The following is a 19205-nucleotide window of genomic DNA, read 5'->3' as shown; positions in this document are numbered from 1 at the left end:
CTTTGGGAAATTTTAAGTTTCCAAATATCCCTCCATCTGCCAGTGGCATTCGACAGGATGGTATTAAGAGATTGATAAGCAGAACGGACTGTGAATTTACCACTTTTCTCCCACTTCCACCTAGCTTGAATCTTGCCGTGTCGATCTAGAACCTGCTGAATGCCTTCCTCTACTTTGCTCCAGTTCTGTTTTATGCCGTTCCAAGTATTAGAACCTGGTTTTTTCAAATTGACTCTTGGTTGAAGGTCGTTGCCACACCCATACTTTCCCCTTATAACTTTAACCCAGAGCGAACTGCGATCATTCACGAGACCCCATCCGAGTTTCATCATAAAAGCTCTATTTTGTTGCTTGATATGCCTCATCCCAAGTCCTCCAAGTCTTTTTTCGTGACAGACTGTTTCCCAAGAAATAGAGTGCAACTTCCTTTTCTCCTCAGTGGAGCCCCACAAAAATTCTCGGGCCTTCCTCTCAATAGCATCACAAGTAGTAACTGGGATGTTCGCTGTTTGCATCGAATAATTCGGCATGGCTGAAATAACAGATTTGACCAGAGTATCCCGTCCAGCAAGCGAAATACAAGAAGCGTTCCAGTTGTTCAATCTATCTCGTACTTTATCAATCACATAATTATAAGTGCCTGGGTTCACTTTCTCATGATGAAGAGGTACTCCAAGATATTTGCCCAAGTTTGCAGTGCTTGCAAAGCCTAAGGCCTCACTCATCTGATTAACTTGAGTGTGGTTGATATTGCGAGAAAAGAAGACCTTGGTCTTGGAAGTGTTGATCTTTTGTCCTGACATTTTGCAAAATATATCTAGACAGCTTTTCAAAATGAGCACTTGCTCCATGCTAGCTTCTGCAAACAATAACAAATCGTCAGCGAAAAAGAGATGGGATATAGGAGGTCCTTTCTTACCAAGCCGAATAGGTCGCCAACGTTTAGTCGTAACCTCTTTTTGAATTAAAAGGGCGAGTTTTTCCATGCAAATAACAAACACCCTAATGATTTTTCTCAACTCCCTCCCTCATTTTTTTACTTGATCATTGTTGAATAAATATCAACAGGATTAATTTAAAAAAATGATAAATATATGAAATAAGTCTTATATACATTATCAATATAAACTCTCTGATTAGATCATATATTAAGAATTGGATGAGTAATATAACATCCTTGATACACAACATAGGGAGCCAGAATCACAAATTCACTCCATGGGTGGCCTTTATCCGTAGCAGGCGTGGCATTTCTTTTATATATATGTGTGTGTATATATGCACCAATTAGCTTGGACATATTGATCCATTTCTCACCAGATACAGGATCGACTAGCTTTTAACCGCCGAACATTGACCCGCTTTTTTTTTTTTTTGGCCCCGGGGGGGGATTAACCACCATTCATGTCTGTAATCCACCAAAAATAAATAAATTATTCCTAGCTCAATTATGCCAACTTCCTGGAGGGAACTCAACTATGTTTAACATGAATCTTGCTGTCACTCTCTAAATAAGTTCCCAAATGGGTAAATCAAATTCTATATTTCTTTTTGCATCATTTTCTTCACACCAATAAAAGCCATATTTATGTGTTTGTTGGATGGCTTTTCCTCCTCAACAGAGTAAACTAACATTTCTTCACCAAAAAAGAAGAAGAATAAACTAACATTTTATTAGCCTTCTCCGCCGCCACTCGGACTAGCTCATGTCTATAAAAATTACTGCACGATGATTTTTTTTTTGGCCGGCAGTAAATTACACGATACCTCCTCCATCTGTTTTCATCAGAAATATTTGATCAAATCTGCTGGCAAAAAAAAAAAAAGGATTTGACCAGATCAGGGGAATAAAAAAATGAATTAAAATTAATGAAAGATGATTAATATATAAAAGTTATATTTTTTTCTCAAAAATACTCCAAAGAGTATAAGAGACAATAAAAAGATGAATGAATATGCTTTAGGAAGTGAGATATAAATATATTAAGGTTAAAATAAGTAATTAATAGGGGCAAGATAAAAAAAAAAAAGCCAACAAAACTTGAGACATTTCATAAATAGAGATAAAATAAAAATGATAATTTTTTCTTGTTAAAAAAAGGGGAGGGAGTAATAATGGCCCCCACTTGATTTTGCCAAAAAAAAAAAACCAAAAAACACCTGCATCTCTACAAAATCATCTTGAGTTTTGAAAGCTTCCTCAATAAAAGCATTCTTTGGGTTAAAAAGGGACGTTAGTAGTCACGCATTCATATATGTATGGACATGTATATGTTCACCAAGCTTGAAGAGAAAGAAATGAATTTTAAGAGGGCGTCAATCATAATACTCATCTGCTATTTAAGATAAGATCTAATTTACTAATTCAAATAGATTAATGATATTGGTTAAATTAGTTAATATGATATTTTTTCTAATACAACTTATGTACATTTCTTAATTTCCTCCTGTACTTATTTATTGTTGAAGGATATTAATAGAAATTTGAAAAAAAAATTATAAGTATATGAAATAAGTCTTATACTCCCTCCGGTCCTAATTATAAGAGCTAGTTAACTAATTTGAGGAGATTAAGAAAAGAAATTAAGTTAGTTATTTCTAATAAATATGTGTTGTCTTTCCTAAAATATCCTTGCTAATCAAGTACTCATCCGGTCCTAATTATAAGACCCAATTGACTTATTTGAGGAGATCAAGGAAGTAAGTTAAGTTGGTTATTTATAATAAATAAGTGTTGTTATTCCTAAAATATCCTTGCTAATTAAGTATATTGGCTAAAACTATCATTATTAGAAGGATTATCTTGGAAAAAAATACATAAATATAAGAGAGAAAATAGATTGGGTCTTATAATTAGGACCAAATAAAAAGTCAAATTGGGTCTTATAATAAGGACCGGAGGAGTATATTGGTTAGAAATACTATAGTTAGAAGAACTACTTTGAAAAAAATATAAATATAAAAGACAAAGTGGATTGGGGTCTTATATTTAGGACCAAAATAAAAGTCAAACAAGGTCTTATATTAAGGACCGGAAGTAATAGATAGGATTAATATCAATTCCATAATTAACTCATATACTGCCTCCGGTCCTTAATATAAGAACTAGTTAACTAATTTGAATAGATTAAAAAAATTATCTAAGCTAGTTATTTATGATGAATATGCGTTGTCTTCCTTAAAATACTCTTATTAATCAAGTGTTATTTGATGAAACATTTAACATGTGCAACTATTATAAATACCAGCTTAAAAAATAGATAAATATAAGAGAAAAATTATATTGAGTTATTATATTTGTAATCAAATTAAAAATCAAATTATTTCTTATATTAGGAATTAGAGGTAATATTAAAAAGTGGGGGTACTGAAATATGAAACTACCAGGAAATAAAAAAAATTATTTATTTATTTTTTCCTGTCGCAGGCAGTGAGGTCAAACAAGCAACGTTAGCGAAATGGTCCCACCTGATTAGACAATGGTTGTTTGTCCTTTTTTAACGTAAAAAATTGATGACGATAATCATTGTTCAGCCTTCCTAGTCCCCCCCGCCCCTCATTTTTTACCAGAACTGCCTAGTACACTTTACGAATTAAAACGAACGCCTAATGTCCATTAAAAATATATGTTCATACAACGTCACGTGAAATTTTGATTTTGATTATAATAATAAATGCAGCACGTTCGGACAAAATAAAAAAAAATTAAATATGGGTAAGAAAAGTGGGAAAGCATGAGGGTGCCAGTAAGAAAGGCATAAAAAAAGCGTTTACTTGAGACTCTAGAGCTTCCCAAGTCCACGAGAATACGAGATCTGAAGATGGTCCATGCTTGACGCTGCCGTCAAAGGCGCCATTCCTCTGCGACCGTCCCGAGCCGCGCCTGCCAGGGGCATCGTTATATTGAGGGGGAAATGTAAAAAATAAAATAAAAAAAATAAATATGTATGTATGTAGGTAAAAGAATGACAATTATAAAATATGCAAAAAAAAAACGTGAATAAGAGCTTTTATGCTGCAATAATATGAAAGTCTGAGACTCTGAGTTGTACATTTTAAAATTTTAGTTGTGAGGATAGTTTTATTTTACATTCTCTGCGAATTCTTTCATTGCCACGCTCCCTAATATTTTTATATGTGATTTTTAAAAAAAAATTTAACACGTCTGTAAATTTCAAATTATATTCGAATTACCAGGTACTTAGTTGGAATAACACTAATGTTTTTTAATTATAATTTACAAAATACAAGGTAAATATGTAAGAAAATTTTTGTTTTGAATTATGTAAATAAATGTTTTTAGAGTCAAGTCCTTAAGAGCTGATCACCTTTTGCCCCTTTTTATAAGATATTTATATATGGACAAAGAGTCTCTCCACTTCCCTCTCTTTTCATTTCTATTAACTTCTCATCTCAACCATCAAGATTGAAAGTTTAATGGTTTAGATTTTATGTTTTACAAAATAATTTTATAAAATATTCTTTGGTATTGTTCTTAATTATCCTGGCTGAAAGTTAATAGTTTTATTTTATTTTATTTTATTTCAAAAATTAATTTATAATTTTAAAAACATGAAATCTAACTGTTAACATTTTAATCTTATAATTAGAATAAAAAATGAATAAAAATGAAAGGAAAGAAAAGTGGAGACACCGTTGCTATTTTCAGTTTTGGCACTCTCGCGGAGCACTGGACCCGGGTAATAATGATTTTTAATTACCATGTAATTTTAAAACTAGAGAAACCTAATTTCTAGAGATATCAAACTAGATTAGAGTGTTGGGATCTGTGACATATTGTACTCTCTTGGGTCTTATATATAAGCTTCACTTTTAAAGAGGAGTTTGGTCCAAAACATAAACTTTATTTTCTTAGTTTGTCTGAGTATCTATTACTTGTTTTTTCCTCTTTTTTCCTGGTTGACTGCATTTAATGATCACTCTCTTACATTAATATTACTCCCATGTATTCTTTTTCATTATTGTTTTTTATTTATCACTTCTCTCATTCACTTTCTTAATAAATAAAGGCAAATTTAAAAAAATATATTTCTTAACTGCTAGTTTGCTAAACATGATTTAATTATTTGAAATTTATATATAAGACTGGAGTCTGGAGGGAGTAACAAGTAACAAAATTCCTCCATCAAATGTCACTCGAGGCTTCTGGCCAAAATGACAAAAATCAAGAAACAAAAAATTAGACCGAACAATAAACTAGTTGAAGTTGTGGTTCAAGAGTTAGTGGGTCAAATTGAGATCAAACTGGCCACATTAAAATAATAGAGTTTAATTAAAAATAACAAAATATAATAACATTAATAAGCACTGATAATAAAATATAGGGATACACAATAATAATTTAATTATAACAACAACAAAATACAATAACATATAGAATTTTAATTTTTATGATTCCTCAATAATTAAAATTAATAATCATTAATACCAAGATTATTATCAAAAAAATTTTAAATATACAATGACTGAAATATTAGGAGTTGAATGAGAAAAAAAAGATCAATAACAAGATAATAATTTAAACCTGTTCATCACTGGTTTATATCGGTTTATACCGGTTTGACTGGTTTAATACCAGTTCAGTTCTGACCAGTTCAATGCTTAAACCAAACTAGACTACCAGCCGGTTCACTGATTTTCTGATTGAACTGGCTGGTTCGGTTCTTTTTTTTTTTTTTTTTATCGGACAAAAACTATTTGTAGTGGATGAAAAGTAATCCGCTGCATTATTTTTTCATATTATCTTTTTAGGATGAAATGAGTTTAATTATTTTTTCAAAATAGCTTTAAAAACAGCATTTCAAAAATATTAGGCATTAAAGGTGCATGAGCGTGATCATACCTTCAAATTTATTGAAGCCAGATCGTATGTCAAAGATATAAAAAATATATGGCCAGTTCTTGGAACTTGAATGAAATATTGTGCACGTATGACCACGCTAAGGAGAAAAATATTTTTCATCTTTCCTTTTCAAATATTTTTCTAATATTTTAAATTAAATTATTTTTTATAATTCAAAATTAATTTGTTTTATATCTCCCTAAAAAAATGAAATCAAATTAATCCAAAACTTATAGAGATAAATACACAATTTATTTTATGGTTAAAGTACAAATTTACCCAAAAGTTTTAACAAGGGAGTGTTGGACATTCTGAATTTCTTTAGGAACGAATTTGCCTGAAAATTTACAATCGTAACAATATTACTCCCACCATTAAAAAATTAACGGTTAACAACATAATTTTAACGTCAATGTTAGTTTTTTAAAGATAGGGACAATATTATTATGGTTTTAAACTTCATGACAAATTTGATAAAAAAAAATTTCAGATACTCAGGAATGCCAAATAAAAACTTGTACACAGATTTGAATATTAACCTTTTATTTTTCATGATTATTTTATTAATAAAGGTAGTAAATTAAACATGGGCCCGTCACACTACGATGAGTTCGCCGGGTGGGGGGAGCCCCTCACAATTCGGGAGTTAGCCGGCGGAGCTTATACTATCCATATCAGCTCTGCTTTAAAGCATAATGAATGTATAGGGTTTTTTTTTTTTTTTTTTTTAATATACTAACTCTGTTTTTAATATAAGAGAAATATAACACCCCAACGGACCTTATCTTTTATATTTATCTATTTTTATCAAAGTAGTTATTGTAATAATTGTATATGTTAAATGTTTTATTAAATGTAATTATAGTTAATATATATGATTAGCAAAGAGTATTATAGGAAGACAATACTTATTTATTACAAGTAACTAGTTTTATTAATTTTCTTAATCTTCATAGCTCAGTTAACTAAATTTTATATTAAGAATTAGGATAGTATAATTTTACGTCATCGAATACTCTACAAATTTAAAGAAAAAAAGGAAAGAATCATATCATCGAATGAAAAATATAAACAAAATTCGTTCTACGCCTTTTGCAGCGTTTCCGGATGATTGGCATGATGAGATGGACGCGCAAGCCCAGCGGATTGCTCCCCTCCTTCTACCCGTTGACTGACTCGGGAAGAACCATAATATTCAGTTCAGTTGTGTCTTGCTTTTCCTCGTTAAGCAAACGGACAAGACACCTAACCCGAGCGGAGAGAACCCTAGGGTAAAGCCTCCGAGCCGCAGCTCGAGCCAAGCCGCGCCTTAACGCGCGAAGGAACAATTCAATGTGGAAAATAACGGTTCCGAGAAACCACACTCGTCTGATCCTCTCTCCCAATTGCGGGCGTGTGTCTTTCTCTCATGCTCTCTTCCAAGCCAATCCGATAATACAAAACCGTCGGTAACTCTTTCCCTCTCCATCTCCCTCGCCTCTTAGGTCATCGCAGTCTCTGGTGAAGGGTAAATTTCAATTTGTTCGCGAATTCTGTTGCTCCGATTTACTGCAGATTATAGACGTCTTCTTTCTCTGGGGTTGGAAACGAGGATTTCGCTGGTAATTTTTCTCCAGCTTCCCATTGTTAATTTTTTTCTTTTTCCTTTGGCAAGTTTTCTCCCAAGGTTTGGGTTTTAGGGTTTCGGTTCTTTCGAATCTAGAAAGAAGGCAACTTGAATGTGGTTTACTAGTTATTTTCTCTAAATTTTGTTTTTTTTAAATCCTGGTTTACTTGTAGTGGATTGCTGCGACTCCCACAAGTGCTGCCGAGAATATTTGTTTTATCTTTCCGCTTTTCTTCTTATGGTAACTGTTCAGCTCTATCGCGCGCGCTTTTTACTCATTCAGTCACTTATTTTCCTCTCTCGTAATGGTATTGTGGGCCTTAGTTTTTGGGTGAATTAAGAAGGGGGTCTCGGGGGTTGTCACTGTGAGCGATTCTCTTACTTTCTGGTTTTGAATTATTCAGTGCAAGTGGACAGATGTTTCTGAGTTGCTTTATTATTCTGTGAAAGGCCGGACAGCTCATTTAAATTTTATGTATAGAGAAACGAACAGTGTTGCTAACACCCTTGCTCAGGAAGCTTATGACATGGGTTCTATTGTTTGTTAACTCCAGCACACCCTCCGGGGGGTTTGAGTAGGTCGGTATTATCTTTCATTAAAAAGAAAGCAATGGGTTGGGAGTTTTTTTTTTTTTCCCCCCTCCCTTTGGGGGGGGGGGGGGGGAGGTTAACGTTCTCTCCTTAATTCACATTTAATGTGGGCCTTGTGGAAAACTATGAAATTTCTTTGAAATTAATCGATAAGTATAGTTACAGTTAGCTCAATGTTCCGTGGAGAAACAAGATATGTGTACTTTGAACACGTTAAGTCGTGTGGTTGCGTAAATTAATTGTGTTTCATGTGAATGGACTTGGAATTTATTATTGTTTCGCCGAACAATTTTTTTTTTTTTAAAACATGATGGTGAGGGAGATTGATCGCATTTGATAACTAAATAATAGTTCTGGTTTCCATTCGGGGACTTACCTGTGATGTTTTCAGTTTAACCTGGAAGATCTACTTCTTGCACCATCTTTGTTGAACTGTGAAAAGTTGTTGCACACATTTATTGTGCCATTTGCTTTTCCTGCTGTCCGATGGATATTTTTGATTTGCCTTGACCTGGAAAACGTTTATGTATATGAATTGTAATCATGGCATCAAAGGAATTTATATTTTAAGTGGTTATACATATGTGGTATTTCGTTGAGATCCCATGAAAAGTGGACATAGTTGTATGAGTTAACATGATTAGTTGAGAAATTCATCTTTCCTAGTTCTAGTTAGTGGATGAGCTATGATTCATCTGCCTGCTTGATGAATACATCTGGGAAGAAATGACGGAGGCTTCTAGCTCTATTTCATATAGAAGTGCAAGGTTTGTCCCATTGTTGACTAATATGCTACCTTTAGCATCACTTCTGACAATCCTTTGCCCTGTGTTGTCTGAATTTTTAATTAGCTGGAGTGCTTGTTGCTGTGATTGCTAAAACATTGGTTCTTTTTTGGGGGTAGGAAGGGGTGTGGGTTCATATGTTCCAAAGGAAGGACATTTTATTACATGAAGTTGCATTTTGTGTTGAGAGAAAATATTATCCGACAGTCTTTACATTTTCGCTTGCTAGGTTGTTTATAGATGAAAGATGTTTATTAAAGTTGGACAAGGTACTGTCTTGCTTCATTCTGGTAGAGTTCTTGGCTGAAGAATATTTCATACCTTGTGCTGATGGCTGCTGATCAGAAGAGAAAACGATTAAGTGGTGCCAGCATTGTTGGTTATGGTTCTAGAGAGCAAGATAGGCATAAAAGAAGAAATTTGGGATGGTTGCAAAAATGACTTAAATATGAAATCTCACATTTCTGTTGAGTGGGATGCCAATCAGAAGAGGGTTGTTGCCAAGCGGGAGCAGATTGGCATCAGCTGGAGACAAACGAGGCCACTTGTTAATTTTGTTCCTAGTGGCCACAACATCTTGGCAGATGTGTTTCCCGTACCTAGAAGAAATTTTTGACTTGGATAATTTAAGCAAGGTTCTTTCATATGAGGTAACTATGGTGGTGTGGTCAGTTTAATTATTTGCAGCTAAAAATTGTGTTGTTGTTGTTATTATTTGTTGGGGTCATTCTTATTTTGTCTTCTATAAAAACTTATGGTAGGTTTGGAAGACCCATCTTTCAGATGATGAGAGAAACCTTTTGATGAATTTTCTCCCTAGGGGGTCAGAGCATCACCAACTTGTTCAGGAATTACTTGCTGGGGATAACTTTCACTTTGGAAATCCCTTCCTGAAATGCAAGTCTCTTTCTTGATATCTTCAGAGTATTTAACCCTCCCGGGGGGTTTGAGTAGTCGGTATTATCTTTCATTAAAAAGAAAGCAATGGGTTGGGAGTTTTTTTTTTTTTTCCCCCCTCCCTTTGGGGGGGGGGGGAGGTTAACGTTCTCTCCTTAATTCACATTTAATGTGGGCCTTGTGGAAAACTATGAAATTTCTTTGAAATTAATCGATAAGTATAGTTACAGTTAGCTCAATGTTCCGTGGAGAAACAAGATATGTGTACTTTGAACACGTTAAGTCGTGTGGTTGCGTAAATTAATTGTGTTTCATGTGAATGGACTTGGAATTTATTTTGTTTCGCCGAACAATTTTTTTTTTTTTAAAACATGATGGTGAGGGAGATTGATCGCATTTGATAACTAAATAATAGTTCTGGTTTCCATTCGGGGACTTACCTGTGATGTTTTCAGTTTAACCTGGAAGATCTACTTCTTGCACCATCTTTGTTGAACTGTGAAAAGTTGTTGCACACATTTATTGTGCCATTTGCTTTTCCTGCTGTCCGATGGATATTTTGATTTGCCTTGACCTGGAAAACGTTTATGTATATGAATTGTAATCATGGCATCAAAGGAATTTATATTTTAAGTGGTTATACATATGTGGTATTTCGTTGAGATCCCATGAAAAGTGGACATAGTTGTATGAGTTAACATGATTAGTTGAGAAATTCATCTTTCCTAGTTCTAGTTAGTGGATGAGCTATGATTCATCTGCCTGCTTGATGAATACATCTGGGAAGAAATGACGGAGGCTTCTAGCTCTATTTCATATAGAAGTGCAAGGTTTGTCCATTGTTGACTAATATGCTACCTTTAGCATCACTTCTGACAATCCTTTGCCCTGTGTTGTCTGAATTTTTAATTAGCTGGAGTGCTTTGTTGCTGTGATTGCTAAAACATTGGTTCTTTTTGTGGGGGTAGGAAGGGTGTGGGTTCATATGTTCCAAAGGAAGGAACATTTTATTACATGAAGTTGCATTTTGTGTTGAGAGAAAATATTATCCGACAGTCTTTACATTTTCGCTTGCTAGGTTGTTTATAGATGAAAGATGTTTTATTAAAGTTGGACAAGGTACTGTCTTGCTTCATTCTGGTAGAGTTCTTGGCTGAAGAATATTTCATACCTTGTGCTGATGGCTGCTGATCAGAAGAGAAAACGATTAAGTGGTGCCAGCATTGTTGGTTATGGTTCTAGAGAGCAAGATAGGCATAAAAGAAGAAATTTGGGACTGGTTGCAAAATGACTTAAATATGAAATCTCACATTTCTGTTGAGTGGGATGCCAATCAGAAGAGGGTTGTTGCCAAGCGGGAGCAGATTGGCATCAGCTGGAGACAAACGAGGCCACTTGTTAATTTTGTTCCTAGTGGCCACAACATCTTGGCAGATGTGTTTCCCGTACCTGAAGAAATTTTTGACTTGGATAATTAAGCAAGGTTCTTTCATATGAGGTAACTATGGTGTTGTGGTCAGTTTAATTATTTGCAGCTAAAATTATTGTTGTTGTTGTTATTATTTTGTTGGGGTCATTCTTATTTTGTCTCTTCTATAAAAACTTATGGTAGGTTTGGAAGACCCATCTTTCAGATGATGAGAGAAACCTTTTGATGAATTTTCTCCCTAGGGGGTCAGAGCATCACCAACTTGTTCAGGAATTACTTGCTGGGGATAACTTTCACTTTGGAAATCCCTTCCTGAAATGGCAAGATCTCTTTCTTGATATCTTCAGAGTATTTAAGGTTTTTTTTGTTTGTTTTTGTTTTGTTTTTGTTTGTTTTTGTTTTTGTTTTCTGAAAGCACAGACTACCACATGCACTGATGCATATGCACATATAAGGCTGGTCTAGTCCACCCAGTTTGCATCTAAATATACTGTACACAGGGATATGTGGCAATTTCTTATGACGACTGATTGGTGGGCTTACAAGAATAACATCATCATCATTGATATTCACTGATATACGTTGACTAGCTTCAGATTATGACAATGGGCGTAGATTCTATTTAGGGTCCGTTTGGATTGGGGGCAGGAAAAACAACTTTTTTAATTTGACTTTTAGAAAAGTGAGATTGGATAATGTGATTTATGTTTGGATTGACTTTTATAAAGTAAAAAAGTTGTTTGGATTATGATTGAAAAAGTAAGTTTAATTTGTAGAATGACCAAAAATAGGTATGACTTTTATTAAATAATGAAAAATGATTAAAAATATGAATTTACAAAATATAACAATTATAAATTACTATAATAGGAAGAAGTTATATTTAATGAATAAAACATATTTAATTAGAAACCATAGTAATGTGAAAATTTTTAAACTAAATAATATTACATAATTAATTGGAGGATATAGTCTGCATAATTTATGTAAATATAAAACGAAAAATAATATTAAAAAAGTAAAAAATTATAAAAACTGTTAAAATTATTTTCACTTAAGAAAAAAAAAACTAAAACTGATTAGGAAACACAAGAAATGTATATAGAGTAACATAAGAACAACATAAACATAAGGGCAAAAAGGTCTTTTAATTTCAAAAAGTTGCTTTTGCACAAGTCATAAGTAAGTTTAGGTGCTTTTGCAATTGTGCTTTAAAAAACAACTTTTGACCTATAAGCTAGATTGGTAAAGAACGGTGACAAAAGCTCTCAAATTTGCAAACTGACATATCACACTTATAAGCTACTTTTTCCTCCCTCAAACACCTTACCAAACAGGCACTTAGAAGATCCTATGGCATATTTACAGATCAGCACATCAAAAAAGTTTTGTTTTTTTGTAGATTTTCTTGGTTGCATATAGAAAAATAAACTTTTGTAACTTATAAGGGTCAGTTTGTTGAGTTACCTTTCTGCCTTTTGTTTTAAGGCTTATGTATTATAGTTTTGTATTTAATTTACTTTAGTAGTTAGTTTGTGGGTAATCATCGTTAGTGGTTAGTTATAACATCCTTGGGGGGAAAAAAGGGAAATAATGACTATTGTAAACAAATACTTACCGTTTTGAGTGACACAAGGATAAGTGAGGAAGGATGGGGGTGCGGTAAGAAAATATTTGTGTTGAGATGGGTTGGAGATATCAATTTTCTTCTCCTTTGCACCAAATTGTTATTGGAGCAAGAATTCTTGGAAGCACAGTGAAGGAGACTCTCTATATAAATTCAGAGAGCTGGATTAGGACATGGAACAAACCCATTTATAGGCGAACAAATGTTAAAGTTCCGCATCAGGAGTGAGGAACATTCTCTTTAATAATGCATCCAAACTTCTCCAAATGCCATTGACTTCCAATTGACAAGTAAATGGAGAAGAAGCAAGATCAATGGAGGATGAATATCAAACTGATGCAATTCAGTTTACTCAATGGTGGCCTAATGGGTGATTCTTTGAAGCTGATGCGCCTGTTTTGGACCAGAGCATCCAATTGATAAACTTCCATTGGAAGGTAAGGCACAACATTGGCGTCAAACATTTCTGAGGAAGGGAAGAATAGGAGGACCATGTCAGCTGGAGTATCTTTGTTGCCGGGGCTTCGGAGACTTACGAGTGTATGCAATGCCTGAATTGAAAGACCTAATGCAAAAGATTAGGACTGGATACTGAGAGAAGATCGACGAATTGCCATCAACTGCATCTTGGGAGGATTAAAAGCTGAAATTGAGTTTCATATCCAACTCACTTATGAACACTGTACACCTAGCAAGATAGTGAGGGGCATCCATCCGTGCTCTCCATAACTAAATTACTACCTACCCCTAACAGATCCATGCAACCCAGAGCAGCCTTACCTCTTTCTTGAATCCATGAATGCAGGATAACTAACTGAAACAGAAAAGTCCCTCTGCGGTTGTCGAAAATCAAATATCCAGCTCAATGACATATGAATCGAGCAGCTTACCCGAGAGAGAGGAGAGAAGCAAGGGATTATATTTCTGGTTTCCTGAGATATATTCATCTTATCACAAATTGAAGGACTCTCAAATCTTTATAATTCTGACTCAAGAAGAGGAAGCTAAAGCTTCTAATGATACTTGAACTTGAAATTGCAGTAGAAAGAGACAATCTATTCTTAAACCAGTGTAAATACTCAAGAGGCATCCTTATTGGCTTCCCTCATTCGGCCATTACCACAATCCTTAATGATAAGGATTATTTTATCCCCCGGGGGGGGGGGGAGTGATTGTTACATGAAACTTCAAGTTATTTAGTTAGTAAGTAATCATTTTTAGTTGAATGACTGATAGTGATTACCATTGTATCTTGCTACTAAACCCTTATGAGTAATGTGAATAATGGAAGTGAGAAGGATTGGGTTTGTGATAGTAAGATTTGTGTCTTGATTGCTTGAAGTAATATATCCTTGAAAGCAAGTAAGGTCATATCCCCTTAAAGCAATAGAAACACTCAAGATGCGACCTTTATTGGTTTCCCCTAATTCATCTATTACTATAATTATGGAGGCTACCAAATTGTTTTCTATTTGAATGTCTTAGCTGCATGCAATGCCATGCTGTAGGCAGTGATGTAGGTAATAAGTAATTATGGCAAAATGTTGTAGATATTTTAAGTGATAATAATGCGCTAGGCATAAGTGAGGCCATGCGTAGGGTAAATGTGATTATTTTTTAAAAATTTTAAATAGCATGAATTGTTCTGGGTGCTTTATATGTATTAGGTTGATGGGTTGCGATTTTAACGTTCCATCTATCTTCTCTCCCACTTTCATTCCCTCTTTCCCCCTCCATTGACAATTTCTTATTTTCTCTTGCAAATTAAGTTATCATTTTATACAGAGAAATCGCTCTTAAGTCTTAACTCTTTGAGTGAGCTGGTACTGATATTATAGCTGTAACTTTCATCTCTCGTTGCATACTTCATACTTCTTCTCTTACCGTTGCACTCTCTTCAGTCCCTGCTGATTGTTGAGGGGGGTGCAAATAGTGGAGATAGCAACTGCATTGAGAGGCCATGCGATTGCCTCCTTAGTGGTGGTACTTGGTGCACCACTATGCTCACAGCTCTATAAATATTGAATCTGATGATTAAGCCAGTGCCTCTGTGTATCCATCTAGAAAACAAATCAAAATAAATTTGAAAAAAGAAATAGGGGGCTGAAGAGAGTGCAATGGTGAGAGAAGTATGAAGTATGGAGCGAGAAACAGAAGTTACAGCTATGAAAAAAAGCCTTTTTCTTCTAAATGCTTTTCAGTTTTCTTGGCGACTCCATCTCCGCCTTTGGGGCTGACTCCATTAACTTTCCAACCTGAAATAAAATGTTAAATAATTGCCGAGGGGGTTATTTGCACAAATTTGAATTTTTCAAGGGTTTCATTGTCATGTTTTAAGGTTGGTAGGTTACCCACAAGTAACTCAATTCTGATATGACAACAAATATACGCTAAGTTTTGCTTGTAATAAACTGAATTTGCTTTTGATACAGGTTCTTCTCCATTTGAATTGGAAGCTTAGTTCATCATCACTGATGCCATAATTTTATGGGATTATGCAGGTCAAAGAATGTGGAGAAAAGAATGCCCTTAAATATTTATGAATCCAGGGTTTACAATCATGATGAGAATGTTACAGCTTCATCTGAATCAGGTTCTTGGGCTGCTGAGGAGAAAGCATTTAGTAGTGACAACCAAATTTCCTCAGTGAGGCAAGGTGATAAGCTTCAGAAAAGGTAACTAATCAAAATCCTTAACTATTAGCAATATTGGTTTCAGCATATATGGTATCTAGTTAATTTCATCTCTCGGGAGGGGTACGTCAAAGTTAACTGAGACCAGTATTTCTCTTTGGTTATATGCAGTTGAGCTATGCTTGGATGTCTTTATTGTAACTAGTCCTGTCATATTTCTGGTGGTAACACATTAATCGCTTGCTTGCTAGCCTGATGTTGATAATATCCTCTAGCGGCGGTCTCTGTCACAGCTTATGTTTCATTTCTCCAAATTGTATTATTTGCACAAGCAACCGCCAAGAAACTTGTGGTCTAACGGATTTCCTGTTTGGACAGTGCCAAAACTGTCATTGCGCAAGATGGTGTTTTTTTTTTTTTTTTGGGGGGGGGGGGTAAAATTTTTTCTGGTGTAACTTGGAGTATTCTCAAGTTATTTTGGATTTGAGACTAATTTTTGTCGGGTTAGGAGCATTTAATGTTAAGGCCTTTCTAACAAGTGTGCTTTTTGAGATTATTTACCATCTCAGCTAACAGCTTGTTGGCGGGGGGTCAGATATTTCTGCTTATTCAATCCTGTTGTTTTGACTTTTATATTCTTCTTTAAGTTGGTTTTGGGATTATGTAATTGAATGTCTTTGATGAGTAGTTGTGTCATATCAACAAAGAAAACAAGTAATTTACCCATATCTTGAGAGCAAAATTTTTATGTATATGGAAAACCTGGAATGGTCCTGTGCAAGTAGTTTTCACTGTTGAAATATTGGCTTTCAGGGTGCCTGACAAAGGTTCTGTCAAAGGTAAACCTAGAAATCTGATTGTTTCTTCAGATGATATGCTTAATGAGAGAGCAAGACCTATGAAGGGAGACAAACTACTCAAGCGTAACACTTATTCTAGTGAAAGCAACAAATACATGTCATGTATCAAGGTTAGGCGCTCCCCCACTTTTTTCTCCACTCCTCAAATTTTATTTTAATAACTTCTTTTTAATGTTTTTAAAGTAAAGAATTGGCAGGGACGAACATCTCAATAGTTCAGTCAGTTATTTTTTTTAATTTCAGTAATTAGAAGGACAAATGTTGGTTTTCAATTATGCTAATTGCCATTGTTCCAACTCTCATATGATAATTTAAACTCACTGATTTGACGGTTTCCAGGTCTGTCGTATTGCTGTCAGATTGCTGTGTTCATAAAAATCTTCCATGTTTTTCCCCACTAGTTTTCCCCTCTGTTCCATAAAATTTGTTGCCTATTCTGCTAGAAAGGACGGAATCAAATGTGTTGTTGATAATGTCTGTGGATCATTTTCTTCTTTCTTTTCTTTCAGGACGAGCTGGTCTTTTTGTACACTGGGTGTTGTTGAATATCTGTTGAATTTTCTGAAATCTTTTTCTGTGCATGTCAGATTAGCAAGAAGCAGCATGAACTTGTTAAGAGTATGAAGCAGACTGGTAAAAGCATCCAATCCAGATCTCTTAACCGTGTTTTGGGCAATCTTGATAACATTCATGTGCAATCATATGAAGTATTCATCAAGGAAGAACAGAAGAAGCTGCATGAGCATTGGTTAGTATGTTGTCCAGAGCATTTATTTAGCTGCCGCCTTGTGCTGTTCAACACTCGAAAGATTACAGTTTCAAAATTTTTGTTGTTCCTGCTAATTCAAAAGCATTAATTGTATAGGTTGCAGTTAGTGAACAAAGATCTCCCTGTGGCGTACGCAAACTGGACAGAGAGGCATAAACAGAGAAATGCTGTGATAATTTCTTTGGTGGTGGAGATCAAGGACAAGCCGAAGAAGCTGCTGTCGGAGGTTTGTACATATGCTTTATTTTTTGAACATACTTTATAATTTCCTAGGATAAAGCTTGCAGGTCTTGTGTAAGTATTTGGAATATCCCGGAGATATTTGGTTTTTCTGTTAATTGTTGTTGCATAACAGTGAGCAGCTTATTATTGAACCTGTTAGTATTCTTACAATTGCATATTTATCCCTCTAGGATGAGGATGGTGTGAGCTCGGGGAGCAAGCTTCAAGATCAGGAGGAGGATGGAGGTCATGATGATCAGTCTCTATCCAAAGACAGTAAGGATTCTGTTTCTAGATCACCAGAGAATCAGTCCCCAACACATGATTCATACCAAGGCAGTGACGATGAGCTCAACTCCACGCTGTCAGATTCAGAAAAGAATCTTGTTATATCAAAATCAGGTGATGACTTGCAAAAAGAAACTGAGTATTCAAGGAATGTGAACGATCAAGATGATCCTGTTGGTGAAGGAACTCCTTTCTCTTCTGGTGGTGGTGATGTCTGGCAAGCACCCGAAATGCCACATTCTTACTATGATTCTGCTGAGCCCCATGAATATTCAGCCAGTGGAATGCCACTCACAAACCCACAAGGAAATGAAGAGCAGGAAACCCATCTGATTGATCTAGAATCTGACTTGCGTCAGGAAGAGACCAGTAAAAAATTACACAGGCAATCAGGTGATGGATCCTTCAGTTATCCAAACCAAGATCGTAGTGATTTGCTCCAATCTCTATTCAAGGGAGAGGGAGTGTTACCTTACCATCAAGAACAAAAAGGAGCTGGGTTAGATTTCCTGAGTTCTAACAATGTCATGATAGGGGATGGTCAATTTTCTGGTCATTTCAAGGAGCCCTTGCCGACGTCATTTACACTGGACCAGGGGCATCGGAGACCTAGTGAGGTTTACATGCCTGAAAATATTTCAGATAATATTTATTCTGATGGAGGCAGCCGATACATGATTCCCAGGCAGGATCCATTATCTGCAGTTAATATGAGTGATTGGGCTGGTAATGCTTCCCGCTTACCTGCACCTCCTCAGTCTCACTTGAATACGGGAGAATTCATTGGCCAGCACTGGTTTCCTGCTGACCATCAAGTTCGTGGTACCTGGAGCGGATCTGATGGCGGTAGTCTGCCAAGTCAGAGTCTTAGCACAGGGGGCAATTCTGATCAAAGCTTATTCAGTGTTCTGTCTCAGTGTAACCAGTTACGAGCAGCAAATCCATATGATCCAGTCAGACACACTGACCAATTCGTTACAACCAGATCATATGGGGCAGTAGATGCAAGCACAGCCAGGCTCAATGCAGCTGTACCTCAAGCTTCTCATCCGCTAGACTATTTAAGTGGACGTGAGGCTCATAGTTCTTTGCTGCCTGATGATTCGGCATGGATGAACTTGCCACATCAGAATCCTGCTTTACTCGACCAAATGGGAAAGCCATACCTGAGGTCATGGAATCGGTGATGAATTTTTGCCCTTTGCAAGTGTTTTCAGGGTTTAGAGCTTGATTGTAAGGCAAAAAGAAGAGATGAGGGATGCACATTCTGTGTATTTTTAGTATTTTTGTGACTTGAGATCCACAGAAGCAGTGTGCACATACCCTGTGATTAGTAGGTCTTTGTACATACCTATACCAAGGTCAACTTAAAACACCTTGTATATACCTAGATGTTAGATGGCCAGGCAGGCAGGCAGGCAGGCAGCCAAAGAGAGGGTAAGGAGTTCTAGAATCTCATGTTAGGCAAGTTACAGTTTACATTCTTATTTTCCATTTTTTCCCCTTTGTTTCTCGAGAGATATTCTTTAATAATTCTGGAAGGTATGAAATTGTGGGGCAAGTGCCTTTTTTCTGATTGGAAAAAAACTCGTCTGGGTTATTTGTTGTTTGACTTTGGATGATGATGCTGAAGGT

General features: G+C 35.4%; 1 pseudogene; it reads left to right on the top strand.

Annotated features, from left to right (window-relative positions):
• The first annotated feature begins 7100 nt into the window (after window positions 1–7100).
• Window positions 7101–19157, top strand: LOC114736545 (uncharacterized; annotated as a pseudogene).
• Window positions 19158–19205: the final 48 nt, after the last annotated feature.

Source organism: Neltuma alba, unplaced genomic scaffold, assembly GCF_004799145.2.
Source record: "Neltuma alba isolate B1F8T4 unplaced genomic scaffold, ASM479914v2 tig00013343_pilon, whole genome shotgun sequence".
In the NCBI taxonomy this organism is placed as follows: Eukaryota; Viridiplantae; Streptophyta; class Magnoliopsida; order Fabales; family Fabaceae; genus Neltuma; species Neltuma alba.
Note: the sequence above shows the minus strand (reverse complement) of the source record. Positions and strands in the feature narration are given on the sequence as shown.